This window comes from Coregonus lavaretus, assembly GCF_964263955.1.
Source record: "Coregonus lavaretus genome assembly, chromosome: 22".
In the NCBI taxonomy this organism is placed as follows: Eukaryota; Metazoa; Chordata; class Actinopteri; order Salmoniformes; family Salmonidae; genus Coregonus; species Coregonus lavaretus.
Genome location: NC_140009.1, coordinates 36,190,720 through 36,203,117, shown reverse-complemented (window position 1 = coordinate 36,203,117; position 12,398 = coordinate 36,190,720). Strand labels below are relative to the sequence as shown.

Genomic DNA, 12,398 nt, shown 5'->3' with positions numbered 1-12,398 from the left:
AGTCGTTTACTCAACTCCGTCCTATGGAAGATATCCATATCATAGGGATCTAAACTAGAGCTATGATATGCATATGCCTATCGAATGTATTTATTGCTTCCTCAATAGCAGATAGGCCAGTATGTAAATGATATAGTACAGTTTCAAATGGTCTCTATGTTACAGATAAGCCACAGACTGTACCATTTTTATAGGCCCCTTAAAATGTGAATATATGTAGAAGTGGAATGGTATTATGGAAGTATTATAGGCCATATATCCCTATAATAATATATAAGAACTCCATATATTTTTTATAAGATGGTGATGGTTTCTTGCACAATTTAGAGAAAACCGAAACAAACAACTCAGTAATTTGTGGCAAATTTGTAAAAAAAAAAAATATATATATATTTAAAAAGTGTGAATACAAACCAAAAGTTATTGATATCATTAAAATGTTAGTGTGATGGAAAATGTTGTTCCATAAGCAGGCTTTCCTGCGGTCCCCATTATAAGTATGAGCTTTAACGTGATCACCGATCACTTCCGTAGACTACAGTATTAAATGCGTTTATTACGTTAGCCAAACAGGGAAGTCCTCTCCTCCTCGTTCTTTCGTTCACCTTGTTGCCCCAAAACATTATTAGGCCGCGACATTTTTATTTTCCTTAGCTAAACTTGTAAGAAATAGCCTAATAGTCAACAGGCTAGGCTGTTGTTCATGGATTGACGTTAAAACTGTACGATATACATATTCAGCTGTCTTCACAGGAGTGAAAGAAGACGGAGAGAAGAAACGGAACGGAATTATGTCCAAACTCGTTTGAAATGTTTATAGCTGACTTTTATTGAGTTTGTGAACGGTAAGTTATTGATATCCTAAATATGTCTCATATTGGTGAGATATTACGCACTAACCCCACAGACGATCGATTTTGATCAAACATTCAAGTTTTAATCGTGTTGACAGCCAGTGGTTGGTGTGTTCACTGCGCAATCGAAAGCGCTTTCTTCAGTTGACGTTGTCGAAGTTGGTCAACAATTTATCAGATAAAATATTTTTAGAATACAACAACTACCAACCCTGTCATATAATTATTATTTATATCAACATGCATAAGCAGACCCATGATTATTCAGGCCACCGTAATAAACTCAGAGTTGCGTAAAGGTTAGTTGTCGAGATAGGCCTTCCTCACTTTTGTTTATGTCTTGATGTTGTATGTCTTGAGTTGTCTCTATATTCTGCTGTTCTAGGTTCTCAAATTAATTAAAGTGATTTTCAGTAGTCTAACTTAATTAAAATCATCATGGTTATGATCACTGTGGCTTATTAACCCATTATTATATGGTTGTTATCCCTAAGTAGTTTAACTGTAAGAAGTACAGTGTAAGAATGAGTAAGTGCCATAGGCTACTACGCTGTACTTAGAGGAATAATTCAACATTAGCCTAGGCCACTGTAATGTAAAGTGTCACCAGTGGTTGTTGTTGTTGTTGCTGCTGTTGTCAGAGATACATCAAATTAAATTGTATTTGTCACATGCGCCGAATACAGAGAAATGCTTACTTACAAGCCCTTAACCAACAATGCAGTTTTAAGAAAAATAAATGTTAAGTAAAAACCTGGAGCTAACCCTACAGATAGCACTACTGGGAGATCTGAAAAGTAATAGTCAATCGATCAATAATATAATAATACTTTTAGCAAAAAAAATTATTTTCAACTTACGATCTGTAGAACAATGAGAATAGAGAGGTTCAGAACTTTTGTAAAACATCACAGTACAGTTGAAAAATACAGTGGGGAGAACAAGTATTTGATACACTGCCGATTTTGCAGGTTTTCCTACTTACAAAGCATGTAGAGGTCTGTACTTTTTATCATAGGTACACTTCAACTGTGAGAGACGGAATCTAAAACAAAAATCCAGAAAATCACATTGTATGATTTTTAAGTAATTAATTTGCATTTTATTGCATGACATAAGTATTTGATCACCTACCAACCAGGAAGAATTCCGGCTCTCACAGACCTGTTAGTTTTTCTTTAAGAAGCCCTCCTGTTCTCCACTCATTACCTGTATTAACTGCACCTGTTTGAACTCGTTACCTGTATAAAAGACACCTGTCCACACACTCAATCAAACAGACTCCAACCTCTCTACAATGGCCAAGACCAGAGAGCTGTGTAAGGACATCAGGGATAAAATTGTAGACCTGCACAAGGCTGGGATGGGCTACAGGACAATAGGCAAGCAGCTTGGTGAGATGGCAACAACTGTTGGCGCAATTATTAGAAAATGGAAGAAGTTCAAGATGACGGTCAATCACCCTCAATCACATCAATGATCATGAGGAAGGTGAGGGATCAGCCCAGAACTACATGGTAGGACCTGGTCAATGACCTGAAGAGAGCTGGGACCACAGTCTCAAAGAAAACCATTAGTAACACACTACGCCGTCATGGATTAAAATCCTGCAGCGCACGCAAGGTCCCCCTGCTCAAGCCAGCGCATGTCCAGGCCCGTCTGAAGTTAGCCAATGACCATCTGGATGATCCAGAGGTGGAATGGGAGAAGGTCATGTGGTCTGATGAGACAAAAATAGAGCTTTTTGGTCTAAACTCCACTCGCCTTGTTTGGAGGAAGAAGAAGGATGAGTACAACCCCAAGAACACCATCCCAACCGTGAAGCATGGAGGTGGAAACATCATTCTTTGGGGATACTTTTCTGCAAAGGGGACAGGACAACTGCACCGTATTGAGGGGAGGATGGATGGGGCCATGTATCGCGAGATCTTGGCCAACAACCTCCTTCCCTCAGTAAGAGCATTGAAGATGGGTCGTGGCTGGGTCTTCCAGCATGATAACGACCCAAAACACACAGCCAGGGCAACTAAGGAGTGGCTCCGTAAGAAGCATCTCAAGGTCCTGGAGTGGCCTAGCCAGTCTCCAGACCTGAACCCAATAGAACATCTTTGGAGGGAGCTGAAAGTCCGTATTGCCCAGCGACAGCCCCGAAACCTAAAGGATCTGGAGAAGGTCTGTATGGAGGAGTGGGCCAAAATCCCTGCTGCAGTGTGTGCAAACCTGGTCAAGACCTACAGGAAACGTATGATCTCTGTAATTGCAAACAAATGTTTCTGTACCAAATATTAAGTTATGCTTTTCTGATGTATCAAATACTTATGTCATGCAATAAAATGCAAATTAATTACTTAAAAATCATACAATGTGATTTTCTGGATTTTTGTTTTAGATTCCGTCTCTCACAGTTGAAGTGTACCTATGATAAAAAGTACAGACCTCTACATGCTTTGTAAGTAGGAAAACCTGCAAAATCGGCAGTGTATCAAATACTTGTTCTCCCCACTGTATATATATATATATATACAGTTGAAGTCAGAAGTTTACATACACTTAGGTTGGAGTCATTAAAACTTGTTTTTCAACCACTCCACAAATTTCTTGTTAACAAACTATAGTTTTGGCAAGTCGGTTAGGACATCTACTTTGTGCATGACACGAGTAATTTTTCCAACAATTGTTTACAGACAGATTATTTCACTTACAATTCACTGTATCACAATTCCAGTGAGTCAGAAGTTTACATACAAGTTGACTTTGCCTTTAAACAGTTTGGAGGGGGGGGGGGGGGGGGGGGGGTTACAATACAAATAGTCCGGATAACCATTTGATTAGCTGTTCAGGAGTCGTATGGCTTGGGGGTAAAAGCTGTTAAGAAGCCTTTTGGAACTAGACTTGGCGCTCCGGTACCACTTGCCGTGTGGTAGCAGAGAGAACAGTCTATGACTAGGGTGGCTGGAGTCTTTGACGATTTTTAGGGCCTTCCTCTGACACCGCCTGGTATAGAGGTCCTGGATGGCAGGAAGCTTGGACCCAGTGATGTACTGGTCCGTACGCACTACCTTCTGTAGTGCCTTGCGGTCGGAGGCCGAGCAGTTGCCATACCAGGCAGTGATGCAACCAGTCAGGATGCTCTCGATGGTGCAGCTGTATAACTTTTTGAGAATCTGAGGACCCATGCCAAATCTTTTCAGTCTCCTGAGGGGAAATAGGCTTTGTCGTGCCCTCTTCACGACTGTCTTGGTGTGTTTGGACCATGACAGTTTGTTGGTGATGTGGACACCAAGGAACTTGAAGCTCTCAACCTGCTCTACTACAGCCCCGTCGATGAGAATGGGGGCGTGCTTGGTCCTCTTAGTTTTCCTGTAGTCCACAATCATCTCCTTTGTCTTGATCACGTTGAGGGAGAGGTTGTTATCCTGGCACCACAAGGCCAGGTCTCTGACCTCCTCCTTATAGGCTGTCTCATCATTGTCGGTGATCAGGCCTACCACTGTTGTGTCGTCGGCAAACTTAATTACATTTTACATTTAAGTCATTTAGCAGACGCTCTTATCCAGAGCGACTTACAGGAGCAATTAGGGTTAAGTGCCTTGCTCAAGGGCACATTTACGTCATTTAGCAGACGCTCTAGTCCAGAGCGACTCACAAATTGATGCATTCACCCTATAGCCAGTGGGATAACCACTTTACAATTTTTTTTTGGGGGGGGGGGGGGTAGAAGGATTACTTTATCCTATCCCAGGTATTCCTTAAAGAGGTGGGGTTTCAAATGTCTCCGGAAGGTGGTGAGCGACTCCGCTGTGTGTGGGGGGGGGGGGGGGGGGGTAGAAGGATTACTTTATCCTATCCCAGGTATTCCTTAAGGAGGTGGGGTTTCAAATGTCTCCGGAAGGTGGTGAGTGACTCCGCTGTGGGGGGGGGGGGGGGGGGGGGGGGGGGTGTAGAAGGATTACTTTATCCTATCCCAGGTATTCCTTAAAGAGGTGGGGTTTCAAATGTCTCCGGAAGGTGGTGAGCGACTCCGCTGTGTGTGTGTGGGGGGGGGGGGGGGGTAGAAGGATTGCTTTATCCTATCCCAGGTATTCCTTAAAGAGGTGGTGTTTCAAATGTCTCCGGAAGGTGGTGAGTGACTCCGCTGTCCTGGCGTCGTGAGGGAGCTTGTTCCACCATTGGGGTGCCAGAGCAGCGAACAGTTTTGACTGGGCTGAGCGGGAACTATGCTTCCGCAGAGGAAGGGGAGCCAGCAGGCCAGAGGTGGATGAACGCAATGCCCTCGTTTGGGTGTAGGGACTGATCAGAGCCCGAAGGTACAGAGGTGCCGTTCCCCTCGCTGCTCCAAAGGCAAGCACCATGGTCTTGTAACGGATGCGAGCTTCAACTGGAAGCCAGTGGAGTGTGCGGAGGAGGGGGGTGACGTGAGAGAACTTGGGAAGGTTGAACACCAGACGGGCTGCGGCATTCTGGATGAGTTGTAGGGGTTTAATGGCACATGCAGGGAGGCCAGCCAACAGCGAGTTGCAGTAATCCAGACGGGAGATGACAAGTGCCTGGATTAGGACCTGTGCCGCTTCCTGTGTGAGGCAGGGTCGTACTCTCCGAATGTTGTAGAGCATGAACCTGCAGGAGCGGGTCACCGCCTTGATGTTAGCGGAGAACGACAGGGTGTTGTCCAGGGTCACGCCAAGGCTCTTCGCACTCTGGGAGGAGGACACAACGGAGTTGTCAACCGTGATGGCGAGATCATGGAACGGGCAGTCCTTCCCCGGGAGGAAGAGCAGCTCCGTCTTGCCAGGGTTCAGCTTGAGGTGGTGATCCGTCATCCATACTGATATGTCTGCCAGACATGCAGAGATGCGATTCGCCACCTGGTTATCAGAAGGGGGAAAGGAGAAGATTAGTTGTGTATCATCAGCGTAGCAATGATAGGAGAGGCCGTGTGAGGATATGACAGAGCCAAGTGACTTGGTGTATAGGGAGAAAAGGAGAGGGCCTAGAACTGAGCCCTGGGGGACACCAGTGGTGAGAGCACGTGGTGCGGAGACAGCTTCTCGCCACGCCACTTGGTAGGAGCGACCGGTCAGGTAGGACGCAATCCAGGAGTGAGCCGCGCCGGAGATGCCCAGCTCGGAGAGGGTGGAGAGGAGGATCTGATGGTTCACAGTATCAAAGGCAGCAGACAGGTCTAGAAGGACAAGAGCAGAGGAGAGAGAGTTAGCTTTAGCAGTGCGGAGAGCCTCCGTGACACAGAGAAGAGCAGTCTCAGTTGAATGACCAGTCCTGAAACCTGATTGGTTTGGATCAAGAAGGTCATTCTGAGAGAGATAGCAAGAGAGTTGGCTAAAGACGGCACGCTCAATAGTTTTGGAAAGAAAAGAAAGAAGGGATACTGGTCTGTAGTTGTTGACATCAGTGGGGTCGAGTGTTGGTTTTTTGAGAAGGGGAGCAACTCTCGCTCTCTTGAAGAGCGAGGAGCCCCCGTGTTGAGGATCAGCGTGGCAGATGTGTTGTTACCTACCCTTACCACCTGGGGGCGGCCCGTCAGGCAGTCTAGGATTAATGATGGTGTTGGAGTCGTGCCTGGCCATGCAGTCATGGGTGAACAGGGAGTACAGGAGGGGACTGAGCACGCACCCCTGAGGAGCCCCCGTGTTGAGGATCAGCGTGGCAGATGTGTTGTTACCTACCCTTACCACCTGGGGGCGGCCCGTCAGGCAGTCTAGGATCCAGTTGCAGACGGAGGTGTTTAGTCCCAGGGTCCTTAGCTTAGTGATGAGCTTTGAGGGCACTATGGTGTTGAATGCTGAGCTGTAGTCAATGAATAGCATTCTCACGTAGGTGTTCCTTTTGTCCAGGTGGGAAAGGGCAGTGTGGAGTGCAATAGAGATTGCATCATCTGTGGATCTGGTGGGGCGGTATGCAAATTGGAGTGGGTCTAGGGTTTCTGTAATAATGGTGTTGATGTGAGCCATGGCTACAGATGTGAGCGCTACGGGTCGGTAGTCATTTAGGCAGGTTACCTTAGTGTTCTTGGGCACAGGGACTATGGTGGTCTGCTTGAAACATGTTGGTATTACAGACTCAGTCAGGGACATGTTGAAAATGTCAGTGAAGACACTTGCCAGTAGGTCAGCGCATGCTCGGAGTACACGTCCTGGTAATCCGTCTGGCCCTGCGGCCTTGTGAATGTTGACCTGTTTAAAGGTCTTACTCACATCGGCTACGGAGAGCGTGATCACACGGTCGTCCGGAACAACTGATGCTCTCATGCATGCTTCAGTGTTGCTTGCCTCGAAGCGAGCATAGAAGTAATTTAGCTCATCTGGTAGGCTCGTGTCACTGGGCAGTTCACAGCTGTGCTTCCCTTTGTAGTCTGTAATAGTTTGCAAGCCCTGCCACATCCGACGAACGTCGGAGCCGGTGTAGTACGATTCAATCTTAGTCCTGTATTGACGCTTTGCCTGTTTGATGGTTCGTCGGAGGGCATAGCGGCATTTCTTATAAGCGTCCAGGTTAGAGTCCCACTCCTTGAAAGCGGCAGCTCTACCCTTTAGGTCAGTGTGGATGATGCCTGTAATCCATGGCTTCTGGTTGGGGTATGTACGTACGGTCACTGTGGGGACGACATCATCGATGCACTTATTGATGAAGCCACTGTCTGATGTGGTGTACTCCTCAATGCCATCGGAAGAATCCCGGAACATATTCCAGTCTGTGCTAGCAAAACAGTCCTGTAGCTTAGCATCTGCGTCATCTGACCACTTCTTTATTGACCGAGTCACTGGTGCTTCCTGCTTTAGTTTTTGCTTGTAAGCAGGAATCAGGAGGATAGAGTTGTGGTCAGATTTGCCAAATGGAGGGTGAGGGAGAGCTTTGTACGCATCTCTGTGTGTGGAGTAAAGGTGGTCTAGAGTTTTTTTCCCTCTGTTTGCACATTTAACATGCTGGTAGAAATGAGGTAAAACTGATCTAAGTTTCCCTGCATTAAAGACCCCGGCCGAATATCCCACCAGGTGTATGTTATCCATGTCGTCGTTCAGCCACGACTCAGTGAAACATAAGATATTACAGTTATTAATGTCCCGTTGGTAGGATATCCATGATCTTAGTTCGTCTATTTTGTTATCCAATGATTGTACGTTGGCCAATAGGACTGATGGCAGAGGCAGATTACGCCCTCGCCGTCGGATCCTTACAAGGCACCCCGATCTACGTCCCCGATATCTCTGTCTCTTTCTCATGCGAATGACGGGGATTTGGGCCTTGTCGGGTGTCTGAAGAAAATCCTTCGCGTCCGACTCGTTAAAGAAAAAATCTTCGTCCAGTACGAGGTGAGTAATCGCTGTCCTGATATCCAGAAGCTCTTTTCGGTCATAAGAGCAGAAACATTGTGTACAAAATAAGTTACAAATAACGCGAAAAAACACACACAATAGCACAATTGGTTAGGAGCCCGTAAAACGGCAGCCATCTCCTTCGGCACCATTCACATTGACTCAATTTGTATTGTATTGTATCAGGCCTACAATCATGGTTGATTGTGGTTTTCAAACCCCCCTTTTCTTTTTACCAGTCTATTGAATGAACAAATGCATGTAAAACAATTTCTCCTACCCTACCATCCAGTGTTGTTTGGTCTCGAGACCACACATTGAATGTCTCGGTCTTGTCTCAGTGTCGGATACATTTTTACTTGGTGAGGACTCGTAATTTCTTCCCAAGACCAGCGGAATAAAAAACTAATAAATACACTTATATATACACAAAAGTATGTGGACACCCCTTCAAATGATTGGATTCTGCTATTTCAGGCACACCCATTGCTGACAGGTATCTAAAATCGAGCACACAGCCATGCAATCTCCATAGAAAGACATTGGCAGTAGAATGGCCTTACTGAAGAGATCAGTGACTTTCAACATGGCACCGTCATAGGATGCCACCTTGACAACAAGTCAGTTTGTCAAATTTCTGCCCTGCTAGCGCTGCCCTGGTCAACTGTAAGTGTTGTTATTGTGAAGCGTAAACCTCTAGGAGCAACAACGGCTCAGCTGCGAAGTGGAAGGCCACACAAGCTCACAGAACTGGACCGCCAAGTGCTGAAGCGCGTAGCGCGTAAAAATCATCTGTACTCGATTGCAACACTCACTACTGAGTTCCAAACTGCCTCTGGTAGCAACATCAGTACAAGAACTGTTAGTTGGGCGCTTCATGAAATGGTTTTCCATGGCCGAGCAGCCGCACTAAAGCCTGAGATCACCATGCGCAATGCCAAGCGTCGGCTGGAGTGGTGTAAAGCTTGCTGCCATTGGACTCTGGAGCAGTGGAAATGCGTTCTCTGGAGTGATGAATCACGCTTCACCATCTGGCAGTCCAACAGACGAATCTGGGTTTGGGGGATGCCAGGAGTACGCTAGCTGCCCCAATGCATATTGCCAACTGTAAAGTTTGGTGGAGGAGGAATAATGGTCTGGGGCTGTTAGAGACGATTTTGACATATTTGTATAAAAGACAGAACATACAGAGCTCCATGTACGTGTCTGTAAATATATGAAATATGAATGTATATGATGAAATATTAGGTGCGTACCTTTATGATTTATATTTACCTGATTGAGATATATTCCTTTGTTATTAGTGTAACTTCGTTTAAAAAATAATAATTTTGCCCATTCATTGTACTGTGGTAAGTGTGTTAGTGATAGGATAAAGGCAGGAAGTTGGGTCTTCGGGGGGAGGGGAGTCCTAGCTAGACGTGGTAGCGGTATAGTCTTTTGACCATACAGACATACATACAAACAGGCCATATTATGTATTTTTCATGTCAAGCAATCTATGCTTTAAGTTGATTGGAGAATATTTTTTTGTTAGATATAAGAAGAATAAACCTTGTTGTTGCACCATATCCCTGGATCTCATTGAATGTTTTTGCCGTTTGGGAACTTCGAATATGGACTGTATGCGTCCGAAACAACCCCGCTTCAGGCTTGGGCAGTGGCTATGGTCAATTGGTAAGGAAGCCACTACTTTGGCTGTTTTTCATGGTTCGGGCTAGGCCCCTTAGTTCCACTGAAGGGAAATATTAACACTACAGCATACAATGACATTCTAGATGCTTCTGTGCTTCCAACTTTGTGGCAACAGTTTGGGGAAGGCCCTTTCCTGTTTCAGATTGACAATGCCCCCGTGCACAAAGCGAGGTCCATACAGAAATGGTTTGTCGAGATCGGTGTGGAAGAACTTGACTGGCCTGCACAGAGCCCTGGCCTCAACCCCATCGAACACCTTTGGCATGAATTGGAACGCCGACTGCGAGCCAGGCCTAATCACCCAACATCAGTGCCTGAACTCCCTAATGCTCTTGTGGCTGAACGGAAGCAAGTCCCCGCAGCAATGTTCCAACATCTAGTGGAAAGCCTTCCCAGAAGAGTGGAGGCTGTTATAGCAGCAAAAAGGGGACCAACTCCATATTTATGCCCATGATTTTGGAATGAGATGTTAGACGAGCAGGTGTCCACATACTTTTGGTCATGTAGTTTATCAGCTTCCATTCAGTCAGCACATAAAAGCGATTCGCCAGGCAAAATATAACATCCTTTTCTTGAAACAATAATATCTTATCGCCTATTGAAACCTGGGATTCCTACTTTAATCGTAACATTACTGTCCTTTACTTTAATAAAACATATCCTCAAAATATCCGTATTTCTTTGACTCGCTGGTAGGGAAGAGTGGGGGAAATTGTTTGACATTTACGTGCTCACTATCAGTAAGGGGCGACGGGGTAATATTAACAAGCTTTATTTTATACCTATTATAGACATGTTTGCGCAGTAGCAAACCTATTGGACCTAGCCCTTCTGTGTGTGACAGGCTCCTGATGCTGAACGGACAGCAACTGTAATAGCAGTACACTCACTTTTTGTAAAACACAAAGGGCCAGTGGTGTAGTGGAGGCTATACACAGGTATAAGCCGTATACCCACTTTCAGTGGGCATTGCCTATACTCACTTCTGTTGCGTATCAAAGTAGTGTAGTATACGACTTATTAATTATGTAGTACAATAAAGAAATCATGCACAAAGTAGCCTACACAATTGCAAAGCACATGAAATATATTCACATGCGTGCAGCGCACATAGCCTAGTTTTAACAGAATATAATCTGCAGGCAGCAAGAGCGTGCAGCGCTCAACTGGTTGTCACATGGAGCAGCTCAGAAGAATGACATCGGTAGCCGGTAGGTAGGAAAGGCATTTCAACTTATGATATCAACCAGTAAATGCTAACTAAGGCAACATTGGAACTGAAACTTTGGTCCTTATTCTTGGTTAGTAGGCTATTTTCGATGCGCAATTCAGTCATCATGCGTTGTTTGCGTTAGCATTTATTTAACGGCTTTCCCGAAAAAATTTCCCAATGAAATGTTGACTGCAATGTAGGCCTACCTGACAGAATTATTTAATGCTGATTTGTATCAGTGGGGAGGGCATTTGTTTTGCTCATTTGAATTAAAGGGCAACTACACCCTCCTAAAATATATATTTTTAAATTTTCCTAGACCTCAAAAATGGTGTCCTGATGTGGTTTAAGCGTTGTTGTGGACTTAGAACATCAAATTTGTCGTTTTTGTATTTTATTTTAAAAAGTGTGATTTTGAGAGTGAAAATCTGAAAAATCTATAGGAAAACAGGATTTTTCACACAGGGCTCCTTACCTTCACACAGGACCCACTTCTCCAGGCACCACTACACCACTGCATAGGACCGATGGAAAGACAGCAGTCCATTCACTCTGACATAATAAGCCAGTAGGAGCATAAGAATACAAAAACACAACCATTAGGCTAAGAATTTCCCAATCTAAATGTACAACTATTATTTCCCATTGCAAAAATCACAAAGGTGATCTAAAGTTTAAATGCAACAATGTTTCACACACAAGTTATTTTCAAAGCGATGGCTAACAGCATGCGAGCTGCAATAAAAAACACAGTTCCACTCCCCAGATGATGATCATTTGAAACTTATTCTTGAAAAGGGAGAAGCTAACAAATTAGCAACAACATCCTCTTCGATAACACCTGGTGCAGCTGCTGCAAACTAGCCTACACAGTGACCTGTTGTCCTTCGAGAAGGCAGACGTTTTTTTTTAAACGGTCCCACCCATTACAAGTCAGATTCCACTGTCACTCCAAAATGTTGCCCTAGTACAGTTGAATGCCAGATACCTTCAATCAAGCTTCTGATGGCCTAGCCAATGACAGACTTAGCTAGCTGAGACCACCAAAGAAAAATCCTGATTGGATCTTTTTTTATTTTCAGTGTTCCTTTCTAACAAAAACTGAAAAGATTAAATCAGAACATAATTGAAAAGAATAATATTATTATTTTTTATTATTTTATAAATCCTTAGCCTTTCTATGAAAGCATAGAAGGCCCTCATTGTTCCCCACTGTCTTTAGGTTAATAAAAATGTATAGAGTGGCTCTATTTGCCCTCAACATGCATTTTTTCACCATTCTGAAAGTCTAAAGAATATACAGTA

At 44.5% G+C, this 12,398-nt stretch overlaps 1 protein-coding gene across 3 annotated transcripts in view; it reads left to right on the top strand.

Annotated features, from left to right (window-relative positions):
- Window positions 1-527: 527 nt before the first annotated feature.
- The window catches only part of LOC311150391 (signal transducer and activator of transcription 6-like), a 58,861-nt gene continuing 46,990 nt past the window's right edge, over window positions 528-12,398 (top strand). For all 3 annotated transcript variants that reach the window (XM_084187841.1, XM_084187842.1, XM_084187840.1), the window contains exon 1: window positions 528-845. The gene's annotated coding sequence lies outside the window, so the exon portion shown is untranslated. The remainder of the gene's footprint in view (window positions 846-12,398) is intronic.